This window comes from Corvus brachyrhynchos, unplaced genomic scaffold, assembly GCF_000691975.1.
Source record: "Corvus brachyrhynchos isolate BGI_N302 unplaced genomic scaffold, ASM69197v1 scaffold139, whole genome shotgun sequence".
NCBI lineage: Eukaryota > Metazoa > Chordata > Aves > Passeriformes > Corvidae > Corvus > Corvus brachyrhynchos.
Window position 1 is genome coordinate 1,769,830 of NW_008246062.1, and position 12,531 is coordinate 1,782,360.

At 48.8% G+C, this 12,531-nt stretch overlaps 2 long non-coding RNA genes across 2 annotated transcripts; one reads left to right on the forward strand and one right to left on the reverse strand.

The window, feature by feature from the left end:
- The first annotated feature begins 5,645 nt into the window (after positions 1 to 5,645).
- LOC108449712 lies at positions 5,646 to 10,073 on the forward strand. The gene is made up of 3 exons (XR_001865983.1): positions 5,646 to 6,107; positions 7,437 to 7,617; positions 9,996 to 10,073. It is a non-coding gene; the product is annotated as an uncharacterized LOC108449712 (long non-coding RNA).
- On the reverse strand, positions 9,537 to 12,525 carry LOC108449711. The gene is made up of 2 exons (XR_001865982.1): positions 12,284 to 12,525; positions 9,537 to 12,194 (listed from the first exon to the last, which is right to left on the reverse strand). It is a non-coding gene; the product is annotated as an uncharacterized LOC108449711 (long non-coding RNA).
- Positions 12,526 to 12,531: the final 6 nt, after the last annotated feature.

Consider the following 12,531-nt stretch of genomic DNA (forward strand, 5'->3'; position numbering starts at 1 on the left):
GGTCCTGCCTGAGGCCTTGAAAACTGACCACAAGACGAATTTCCATTAGGAAACAGAGAGGGCCAAGTGTTGAGTTGGACTTTGCTTTGCTGAGGCTGAATTTGGCCTTTTCATGACCCTTCCCACAATAAATATGAACAGATCCAGAGGAAGGAAACCAAACTGCAGCATAAGTACCAAGCCCAAGGCATGGGCAGCGGGCTTGGGTGGCTGAATAGCAGAGAGAATCCCTTGGGTGAAAAGATTCAGAGAGGGTTTGGGGTAGGGGATCCTCCACCTCCAGCTTCTTAAAAATGAGATGGTCCTCTGAAAAACTGCTTGTAGGGCTTGTGTGGCAGTGTCTCACTCTTCTGTGTGCACTGGTAGGCTGTGAGCTCTGGAAACCACACTGTGGTGGGTGTAAAGCAGAATTGGGCAGGGGAACAGCCTTGCAACGGTCCTGAAAATGGCTCTGTGCACTCATATGTGAAGAGGGAGAGGCTGAACTTTACTGCAGGAGCCTGAATCACCAGGAGGATAATTAATGCAAATTTCACAGACAGGTGAACAAGTCTGGAGAAGCTTTCCTGCCTGGCCTGAGCGTGCTGAGAGTTGCTGTCATCTCCACTGTGGGGCTTGCTGTCCTGTGGAAATTTGGAAAGAGCTTCTATGGGGTCTTAAAAAAAAAAAAAATAGAAAACCACTGAGCTCACAAGGCTGAAACCCTCCAGTGCTGTCCATGTTGCAGAGCAGTGCTCACACACTCTCCTGGAGAAGAGAGGGATGGGAGCCTGCAGGGACTGTTGAGAGGTTTGATCATCTTCCTCTTGGCTCTACCAGCTCCTCTGCACTCCTGTCCCCTCCAGCCATCCCTTGCTGGTTCCCCCTGCTCCATCACCACCTTGCTGCAGACCTTGGGGCATCTCCAGTTATAGTCCTGTCTTGTTTTTGTGACTGAGGCTGGAGGGCTCAGATCTGCAAGAGGGTCCCTGGGGCACATGGACAGGGCAGAGCATGGCTGTGCCCTGCAGGTGCTGTCCCTCAATGCTTTGTTGTGCCAACATCTCAATCCCCATCTGCAGCTGCCTGCAGGGCCACGTAAATCTCCTCCAGACTTGTTTACCTGCTGTGAGATTTCCATTAATTACCCTCATGCTTCTCCATCCTGCAGGAAACCAGTTGGCCACACCAACCTGAAGCTCTCAATCCACGGTAGGTCTGGCACATCCCATTTCCTTGTCCCATCTGTCACATCTCAGATCTTCTGCCTGACCTGTAGGATGGGTTGTTCCCCTCTTCCAACCTTCAGCTGCCAGTTCAAGGGCAGGAAGGGTGCAAAAAGAGCCAACAGCCACGTTTGTGTCTGGATGCACATCAGGGCCAGTCCATTCTGCAGAATTCCCATTTTAAAAGTGGAGAAGGCTCTCATGCTGTCCCAAACTATAAGCTGTAGTTTTTATCTCAAATGGGTTTGTTTTTCCTACATGTGGACATTTCAAGGGTCTAGAAGAGTAGGAGAGAGGGAGTTTAAGAGCCAAGACAAGTCTTTGCATTTGGACCCTTGTTTACACAGTGTTTTAAATTAATATGCTTTTCTTCTTGTGTTTGACACTCACGGATGCTTCAGGGGAGGCCTTTGGCTGGGTGAGCTGGCTGCAGTCTGGTCCTGTGTGTCTGCATCCCCTTATCTCCAAGATAATCAAAGGCTCTTTCTTTGCTCTTCCCTTGGGGAAGTTAAAAAAAACCATGAACATACTTGCTAGTGGTCAGGAAGAATGAAAAAAGGGCAAGTTTTAGCTATTTCTACCTTCATGCTGCCCCTTCGATGTGAGAGCCAGGTAAAGCAGAAAAGCCCTGTGGGGTGGAGGCCTGAAAACATCTCCCTCCATAGGAAAAATGTACAGAGCAGGGACTGGGGGAGGAAGCAGTAAGGACTTTCCAAGGAGTGAATTCTTCTCTCTGCAAACAAGCAGCCAACATTCCATGAAGGCCACAAAACTTAGATAAAAGCCTTTCTCCACCTCAAGCATGTTTTTCTCTCAGCATCCATTTTTAATGTATTTATCTCTTTTTTTTTTCTTTAAGTGCAGCACTGGTGGGCATTGCCAGGACACTCAGATCCTTTCCTAAGCATCAGAACACCTGCTGAGCTTCAGAAATGCAGAGTTTTTCCCTAGAGTGAGACATATTTTCATTTACCTGAACGCTTGTGAGCAAAAGAAATTAGAAGGGAGGGTTTGCAAACAGCGTGCCTAGCTTGTCCTAAAACAGTATAAAGCTGCTTCTTCCAGAGCAATTTTCAATGCCATAGGGCATTTTTCTGTGGCATTTTTTCATACACGTGAAAATACTGTCCCATTGACCCTACTGCCCTCCCCTCCCTTTTGTTTACAGCCACCCACATACTGACTTTCACATATACATGAAATATATATACATATATGATTCTTTCACATCTACTTGCTGTCTAAAAACCTGCAAAAGCTGTCAAAAGATCTGATAACAGGGCACAATCAAATTACCCTGCTGTTACTCCACATATCCTGATGACTAATAAATAATAAAAGCCATTTGAGTAATATTTTATCTGGGACTCTTGGAAAACAGGAGCCTGTGAGACTCCTGGCTGTTCTTAATCATGGAGGTATTTCCAAAAGCTTGGTAAAGCAGGAGAAAATGAAAGGCTTCTTACTTATTAAATCATGGAATCAGAATGGCTTGGGTTGAGAGGGACCTTTAAAGGTCGTCTGGTTCCAACCCCTGGACGTGAGCTGGGACATCTTCAACTAGAACAGGTTGCTCAGAATTTGTCCAACCTGCTATTGATGTTTCCAGGGATGGGGCATCCACCACCTCTCTGACAGGTTGTAGTGGTTTAAGCCCAGCCAGCAGCAAGCCCCAGGGAACCACTGTCTCTGGTGGGACTGGAGAGAGAATTGGAAGGGCAAAAGTGAGAAAACCTGTGGCTTGAGATAAAGACAGTTTAATAGGAAAAGCACAAGCCATGCATGCAAGCAAAGCAAAATGAGGAATTAATCCACTGCTTCCCATGGGCAGGCAGGTGTTCAGCCATCTCCAGGAGAGCAGGGTTCCATCACACATAATGGTTACTTGGGAAGACAAATGCCATCACTCCAAATGTTTCCCTACCTCCCTCTTCCCCACACTTTATATACTGAGCATGATTTCATATGGTCTGGAATACCACTTTGGTCAGTTGGGGTCACCTGTCTCGGCTGTGTCTCCTCCCAGCCTCCTGTGCACCCCCAGTCTCCTCGCCAGCGTGGCCATATGAGAAGCAGAAAAGGCTTTGGCTCTTTGTTACTGCTCAGCAACAACAAAAACATGTCTGTGTTATCAACATGTGTTCAGCACAAACTCAAAACACAGCCCCATGCGAGGAAAACCAACTATGAAGAAAATTAACTCTACCCCAGCCAAAACCAGCACACAAGTCTGTGCTTTTATTATACCAGGGACCCCAGAGCTGGATGCAGTGCTCTGGGTGGGTCTCAGCAGAGCGGAGCAGAGGGGCACAATCCCCTCCCTCCCCTGCTGCCCACGGGGCTCTGGATGCAGCCCAGGACACGTTTGGCTCTCTGGGCTGTGAGTGCCATGGCCGGGGCATGTCCAGCCTCTCACCTACTAGCACCCCCAAGTCTTTCTGGGCAGGGCTGATCTAGATCTCTAGATCTAGATCCCCATCTTTTCTTAACAATTTAATATTCAAATTTACCTGTCAGTCACCTGGCCGTGTACTGCAGAGGTACTTCATCCCATTCCTACGTGTGTTTCATGGTCATCAGTTTGGCAATGGGGCCATTTGAGTCGTATTTCATTGGCATTGGAGGGGGTTGCTGAGCAAGACCCCAGGCTTTGAGGCTCTCTGTCAGCACTGACACCGGTTGCACCAGAGATGCTTTGCACACAGAGAGAAGGATGACAATGCTTTGCAGAGCTTTGGTGTACAGGGTACAGTGTACAGCCACCCAATAGAAAATACTAGTATGGGGGTAATGGAAGGCTTGAAGACTTGGAGGCTATTTTGGGGCCAGTGAATTTGCCTTTTATATAGACACAGATGAAAGAACAGCCCAGAAGATTGAAAAGTGCTCCTGTCAGTTGGGTTGACATTGAATTCTGTTCCTTCCAGGGCATTCGTCATACAGGTCTCAGACTGTGAAGACCATGAAGATATTGCACAAGCTTTCAGAGTCCAACCTTGCAGCTGGGTCTGCGTCAGCTGGGATGAGCTGTCCCTGCTTGGGGTATGTATTGCTTTGAATATTTTCCCCTTTTATCTCATTTTCCTGTGTCACAGGAACGAAAAAGGAAATTTGGAAATCCTCACTGCCAGGTCATGGTTTCCCTCTGCCCTCACTTTATCTCATGACCTTCAGGCTTGGTTTCTTGGCTTGAGAGCCAGCAGCTGCTGCTCTATCAAGGCACTGCACTCAGTGATTCCCCAGACACTGCCTTATCTGCTGGCTCCTGCTTGCACAGGTCCTGATAGGCACTATCTTCTGTCCCCACCTGCTGGGGGCCATGTGTCCCGTCTCCCCTGAACCTCCAGGACATGCTTTGCACAGCACAGCAGTGAGATCTTGGGGCAGATTCACACAGGTAGATAGCAAGCTTGTCATGGCCAACACCAAGTTTCAGTGCTGGGTGCTTCTCTGTTCTGGAGTCTACAAATAGCCCACAAGGACCCATCTATCCCAGAACTTCTCTTCATGCAAGTCCACCCTTGGAAGGGTATAAGGACAAATGATACTTCCCCAGAATATTTCCTCAACCTCCAGTATTTTTTTGTGACTCAGACTCCCTGAGTCACAAGTGTCCTTGTACATAATAGCCTTCAGTAAATTTTTCTCCCATTAATTTGTTCAGTTATTTTTGAAGGCAGATAAATTTTAAGCATTTGCAACATCCTGTGCCAAACAGCTGCCCAATCTAATGACCTGTTTGCGTGCAGAATCATTTCCTTGGGCTTGTTGTAATACTGCCACCTGATAGCTTTTTTGATGCCCTCATCCTCACAGTGCAGAAGATGATAAATGATCCTATTCTATCCAATCACACTCTGCCCCTTGTAACTTTGCAGGCTGTACTATAACCTTTCCTGTGTTGTCTTTGTTACAGAAGATTCCCAGCCTGCACAGCTGTTCCTCCTATGGACACAAAGACCTTACAGTGCTACGATCATCTGAAAATTGTTTCCCTTTTGTCTCCATTCCTTTCACAAAAAGCTCCATTAGTCTTGGCTATAACTCTACAGATTGTTTAAAAACAAACCAAAGGGAAATTCCCCAAAGTGAGATGCCCACCATCTGCCAGGTGACTTTAAATTGTTCCATGCCCATACTTTCTTCCCTGGATGTTGCTGCTGTCCTCAGACTGCAAGACCTGCTTCCTGTGGGATCTGTCTCTTTGTGTTTCCTCCCGCACCAGGTAGAGGGGAGGCAAAGGAAACCCCAAATGACAGTAGAGTCATTCACCTCCAGCATAAAACTTGGGTACAATAACCAGCCTGTGTCAGGAGAGAGGCTCATCTCCCAGGGGGCAAGGAAGCCTTTTGCCCATGGCTTAGTAACACACAGCAGGGCAGGATGGGGTATCAGAATGAGAATGTTCAGCTGGGAGACATGCCTGTCATCCCTGGGTTTTGGGACTTTTGGATCCACCTGAATGTTAGATAGCACAAAGCCTTCAGCTCTCTGTGCAGCCTTCAGCACCTCCAGGAGGCATGTGGCCTCATGCCATGTTCCCCTGACTCATCTTGGGGCGTGTCTCTCCATGGTGTCTAAGCCAGGTCAGGTGACTCCTACTCTTTGAGGCCAAACCAGGCTAAAGGTCAGCAAAGATTTGCCCAGATTCCTCAAAGCTGATGCCCAGTTTTTATTTTGGTGGAAGAACCCTCATGTAGACCTCAAAGGTGTTTTGACCTGAGCAGATGACAGCTCTGGCTCACAGACCAGCCTTGCAGGGGCTGTGGGGGCCAGGAAAGAGGGGTTCATCCTAGACCAAAGCCAGAGTGCTTCTCCTTTCCAGCCCAAAAGCACACTGTGGGGTGAGGCCACATGCTGGGGACTCATCTCTGTGCAAAAAGAAGATTCAACACCCACAGGGTAAGTCTTTTGCAAGGTGTTCCTGGAGCGGCAGAGCTTTGAAGCTGGTAGCACCATCTTAGGTGGAGCCTTGAGTGGCTGGTAATGTGGTTCAGAGTGCCTCACGATCTTCCTCCCCATGGTGGAAGACTTAGGTCTTTCTTCTCCTCCCAGATGAGCCACCAAATTCCACAAAACAGCTCTGAAACACCTGCATATGGAGGTGAGGCAGCCCCTGTGGGCTGAAAATCACTAACTAGGAGGGATGTGGCAGAGACACAGTCAACACTGTTGCTTAATCTCTGTTTTCATGAGAAGCAAAAGCAAAAGGGAGAACTGTGATGGAATTTCCTGAATGCCCTTCCTGATTTCCTGAATTTGTACTCCAGCAAAACCTTCCACTGCCTTGCCTCTGTTCCCCATCAGGTGAATGAGGATGTGACATACCTGTCTTGAAGAGTCATTGGAATGGGGGGGTTGGACCAAAGAATAAAAAAGGCCAGAGCTGTTAAATCTGAGTCAGGTGTGCTTGAATATTTCAATTAATCAAGTCATCATCATCATCATCATCATCATTGTCACCACCATAACCTCTGCTGATGTTGTCTCAGCAATATGCAAGTTGGGTTTGGATGAAAGGCGGGGAGGGCACTCACATTGCCAGGTGATTTGGCACTCAGAGGTCTAAGCTATAAATAAATAAAACTCACATTTACATGGTCCTGGCTCTCTCCACTGCCTGTTGTCTCAGGAGCTGCCCTGGAGACTGAATTTTTTTCTGTTGTGGTTGGGAAACAGAGGACTATTCTACTGCAGAGAGATTGCTGAGGGCTGCTTTGGTGGGACAGGCAAGGCAAACCACTCATCCCTGATAAAACATGACATGACTGCAAGAGAAAAGGGGGCAGAGCCTTGCCTTTCCTTCAGTGTCTCCGATGCAATTTTTAGAGACTGCAGGTTGTTTTTTACTACCAGAAAAAAAAAAAAAGAAAAGGGTTTCTCCTCCTTGTTGCTATGTGTAAAGCCAACCCGGCAACAGACAGGAAATAAGGTAAATGTGCTTTCTTGCCTGTTGCATAAAGCAAAGTGACCAGAGAATAGAAACAAGGTACACAGAACAATCTATGCAAAAGGCAAATTAGTAATTTAAGAGGAGGTAAAACACTGCTGGTACATTTCAAAGCATCTCAGCTTCCCATTAGTTCTTTCTGTGTAACTCAGATCACCACAGTTTTGAGATCAAGCTGCTAGAGACTGACTTTGGACAGACAAAATCAGTGTCTCCCTCTCTGCCCCGACATACACGTATGGATTGGTTAAGCCTTTCTTTTTTTTTTTTTTTCCCATCAGAAAGGGTGTCTAACACACCATCCCAGCATTTGACCCACCCAGGAAGGCTGTGGCTGTTGTACCATCCTGTGAACTTCGGCATTGCTCTTGTAAAGCCCTGAACTTGCTGCTTCTTCTGGTGCGGGAGGATGCAAAGTACTTTCTATATCCCAATGCAGATGGCTGAGACTTAATGAACCAGGTGAGACTTAGCAAACAATCATCCATCCAAGAAAGGAGTGATGATTGAGGCTCATTTTAATCAATGCAGCACTGTTTTACCTGGGCAGTCCCTGAGCACCGGGAGGGACCTGAGTATCCCTCTGACTCCATCCCACAGGCCTTGGACCTTATATTTTTTGGCTGCCAGGAATGTGCTGGGTGTCTGCCTGAACCCTAGGGTGAAGCCCTCGAGGTTTTGTTTAAAACTTCAATGACTACAAACACCTGCTTTTCCCTATCCCTTTGCCCTGATGAAGTCCCCCACCTCTTGGCCACTGTGAAGATTGCTCAGTGGCTACGTGTTTCTACGATATGGCCATACTTGGGATGGACAGTCAAACATTATGGGAGCGTGTCATTAACCCGTGTAGCAGGTTATTTTTGGGAGCTACAAATGACTCTGTCATGTGTTAACACTTGAGAATTTGAAACACTTGAAAATATTTCAGAAACCAAAGGGAGGAACTATTTAATCCCACAATGAAATGCAGATTTACTGGAGTGGGACAGACCCCCTTCTCCGCAGAAGAAGCAAGAAAGTCCATCAAATCTTGGTGAAACTACCTGGCAGTGAGAAGTGCCATGTTGAGGTGCTATGACTGGGATGAGGTTTTGGGATACTCGGGAAAAAAAACCATGGGGTGGCCAGAGAGAATTAGGGGATGGATGAAAAAGTCTTGGGGGGGGGAGCTCTGAGCAGGAGCTGGCTTTGCCTGCAGACACCTGCAGCTGATGCCAAGCTACAGGGTTGGGCCAAGGTTTTTGCTACAAGTTGAGCTCTCCCCAGCTGCCAGGGGAGCGAAGCACTTCCACAGCAGCGGTGTTTTCGGGAAGACCCCAGGAGGGGACAAGGTGGTGCGGGAGTTAAGCGGACAGAGCACAAGTCGGGATCAATGTGACCGCTAAACCTGCTTGGCAGCCGCATCGACCGCAGCCCCTTCATGGCAGCTGCGCGTGATGCCGGCAGCATTCCTGAGGCTGGAGCCGAGGGAGCAGGGGGTGTGTGTACACAGGTGTGCGTGCGGGGGTGCACTCGTGCGCTTTGAGCTGTGCGCTGGAGGGCGTCACCGCCGTCGTCGGCTGAGGGCTGGAGGTGCTCAGGTGTTGCTCCCAGGAAAGACAGCATCGAGCGTGTGGTTCCGCATGCCCCCAGTGGTCCTTCTGCCAGCTCAGATGGTTCCAAAGCTGGAAGGATGTGCAGGAGGATGCCAGGCTGTAATCTAGCATCCCATTTGCGAACATCTTTGGCGGGCCAAAGGGCTTTCTGTCCCTTGAAAAGGAAACGAACCAAGAATCACATCTGAAAATCACCCCAAGGCTTTTCATTTTGCCAAGAGTAAAGAGACAGCGGGAAGCAGCAATCTCTTTATTCTTCTGAAACTCTTGGCTTTAGAGACACCAGCAATCACTGAGAGTGGTTCAACATCACCCCCAACCTTCCCTGCGTCCCAGGGTATAAAGGACAGCCCTGCTCCATCAGCACGGGTGAGCCAAGTGAGAAACAGATGGAAACAGAAATAACCCACTGTGGAGAGAAAAAAACTCATCCCAGCCTGCTGATCCCACCAGTGCTGTTGTCTCATGGGAGATATTTGAGCTTGTCACCAGCTTGTTGCAGTGTGGGGCAGCAGGCTGTCTCCTCACGTGTGAGTTCCATTTACTTGGAGCGAAGGGATAGGGTGTGGGTTTTGCTTTCAGGCTGGTCATGAACTTTCTGCAGCTTGGGGTTAAATGTGTAGAACACAACATCAGAAATTTGGATGACTGGGACATCTAAGTGATGGTAGCCGGGGCCTGTGTCATGGCTCCTGCAGTGTGAGGTACATGTTTTAAAGGAAGCATGCGTCGCTGTTGCGCGCAGGGACGGTGAAAAATGACACAGATTCAGGTGAGAGAAGATATGGTCAAAGGCCAACCTTTTAATGCCAAAACCCCATCTTTTCATTGCATGGATCGCAAAAGAGAAATTACATGATTGGCCCATCAGTCAACCACCTACCAAGGTGATAGGCCAAGAGGTATAACCACCCATTTCAAAGTATTATTCTCAGTAAAACCAAAACATTCCACGATGTTCTCACAACAGCCCTGCAGGTGCAAATGTTTACCAGACAGCAAATGGGCAGACAGCTAGCTTGTGTGAGAATGGAGACTTTCACATGAGACAGTTAGAAGTGGAGAATTTTTTCTCTGCTAGCCTCCTCAGCATCTACAAGTATGTAAACTATTTTGTGGAGTTTTGCCATTTACAAGATGCCATTGTTGAATTTTGATGGCAGTGTCTGGATAGCAAGTGTTGGAGTGGGATTTTCCCAAAGGTGCACTGATGCCAGGTTGCCATCTGTCTGTGCCTCTTAGGAAAGCTGGAGCTCCAGAAGGTTGTGCTGAGAAGATGCTGGTACACAGTTTGGGGATGCTCACCATTGTTGAAAACCCACCCAGGAATGGCTTCACCTGAGTCGGAAAGTCCCAGATTTCTGGGGGCAGAGTCAGGGGAACATTCCTCCAATGCTCCAGGTGTTCCTGGGGAGCAAGGATGAAACAACAAGAAGCAGGAGCTCAGCAGTGGCTCTTTGGGCAAGGCGGGATAGGAGGAGGTGCATGATGCCTACAAGGGCAGGCACATGGTGTGGAATGCAGTAATATTGTTTTTTTATTAATATTACTACTATTAGCATTGTAGGATTGGGTGTAATTAATGACTCACTATGTGCTGAAATACTTTATTAAATAACCTGTTCTGGGACAAGCATCAGTGGTCCTGTTCCTCACTGCAGAGCTGGCTGGGCTGCCCTGGGGTGACACATCCAGGAGCTGACCTGTCCTGTTCCCCCAGTCCCCTAAACTCCCCCTGGTGCCTCCAGAACAGACCCATAACTCTTTCTTCCACACCAGTTGGGCATTACAAGAACAGGAGGGATGCTGAGGGATTTGCACAATGGACACCCCAGCAACCCACCCTGGACCTGCCCCTGAGTGAGTCCCTCCTCCCCTGCTGCTCTCAGGCAACACGAGGATGTGTCCTTGGGGAGAGGGATGACCAAACTGGTTTGCCCAGCCTTCCTAAAAATCCTGCACAGGGCTGTAATTACCCTCACCTTAAAAAAGAGAGGAGCCTGACATTGCAGGTATGGCCATGGCACCCGCAGGTGTCTGCAGGGAATCACTGGGGGAGTGGAGCAGAGCTGAGTGTGGCAGTCCTGGCCCTGTCAGGAAGGGGGAAGAACAGGAGCTCCTCCAGCAAAGAAACTGGATTTTTTTTGGGAACAGGGAGGATAAATACCTCCAAAGTTAGGAGCTTATTCTTACTTGGTGGAGTCACTGAGGCTACACTCAGGAATTACTTGCAAAACTGGGCAGGAGTTAAATATCCACACTAACTGGAAGTCAGTTTTGGAAGCAACTTTGGAATGCAGGGGAGTGTGTGCACGGATGCAGACGGATGAAGGGGGTTTGTCTACCCAGCTCACGGTTCAGGGTTAAGCCTGAGCGATCTGACCTAGGCCACTGAGATAGAGGAAAAAGTGAATTGGAGGTTATTATCACCAAAAATCCTTTCCTGGGATGCTCTGGAGAGGGTTGGGGAAGTTGCTGCTGATGGCTAGGATCCAGAAAGGCTGTGATGCAGCAGCCAGGCAGGAGCTGCTATGAGCAGTAATGGGGACCAGAAGCCTCATGGCATACCTACAGCCACCACCTGCATCCCTGCCACAAGTGCTTGTGTGAGGGACATGCTCCCCAAATATTTGGCTCTCCAGACACTCTCCTTGGAAAGCACGAACCAAATGCCCACCTGCAGGAGTCCTGGTAGCCTAGTTGACACAAGGCTGAGACCCCACTTCCAGATTTCACTGCGTGGAAGTCATTAAATATGAGGGAGGGTTGTGAGGCTTGAGGGGCTCTTGGCAAGGATGCTGGTGGCCACCCCAGCCAAGCGGCAGGTCAGGTGCCAGCCTTTTTTGGGAACAGAAACCATGTGTTGAGCAGGAGCTTGGCACCTTGATTTCCCAGGCAGAGATACTGCAGTGTGTGGAAATGAGCTCTGCAGCTTGGCAGGACACAGCATTACTCTGCTTTCCCTGGCAGAGAGATGGGCGAGAGCCTGCCCTGCTCTGAGGCACGTCAGACACAGGAAGGACCTGCAGGGCAGAGTATCAGGTGCAAACATGCTCTGAACACAGCTTGTTTCCCACCCCGTGCCTCCAACAGAGCTTAACTTTTACCCCAAACCTGCTTGTTTTTCCCCCAACAGGCTACGAGCAGTGGCGTGATCTGGCTCAGGGGCCCTATGTGGGGGACAGATCTCAGCTTCACTGAGTTCTCTGAACTCCCACGTTTACCTTCAGGATGGATACGTGATCTACGCTATGTCTTAACATGCCTACACATTTGCTTTTGAAGAGATTCTGCTTGTAGTGTTCTCACAGCGCAGGAAAAAAGCTGTACTAAGTGTGGCCAGGGTTCAGGGAGAATTTGGATCTGGTGTGGAGATGACAGGGATGTTATGCTGCAGCAGTCTCTCTGGAGAAGGACGGTCCCACTGGAGACACAGCATCCCTGTTTCACGGTAGGGTGTAGAGAAGTGAATTAACTGACTACAGTTATGCAAAAGCCATCCAAAGAGACAAAAAGAGAATTAAAATTACCTGGGTCCCAGATCTGTGTCCTCCTGTATAGGGACACACACGGGGTGGTCTTTTAAGTGCCCTGACAACCAAATCTAATCGGACCTGGTGTTCAGAGTTGCTTCTGCAACAAAGGGGATATTCCTCCCACTCCAGTAATCTGCACGTAGGGTGCCACAGGCTCCTGGTGTCCTTCCCAGTCCCTGCGGAAGCTGGCCAGGAGGATGCTAGCTCACGGTGCCCGCTCCTCCCGGCCAGAAGGGTTTTCC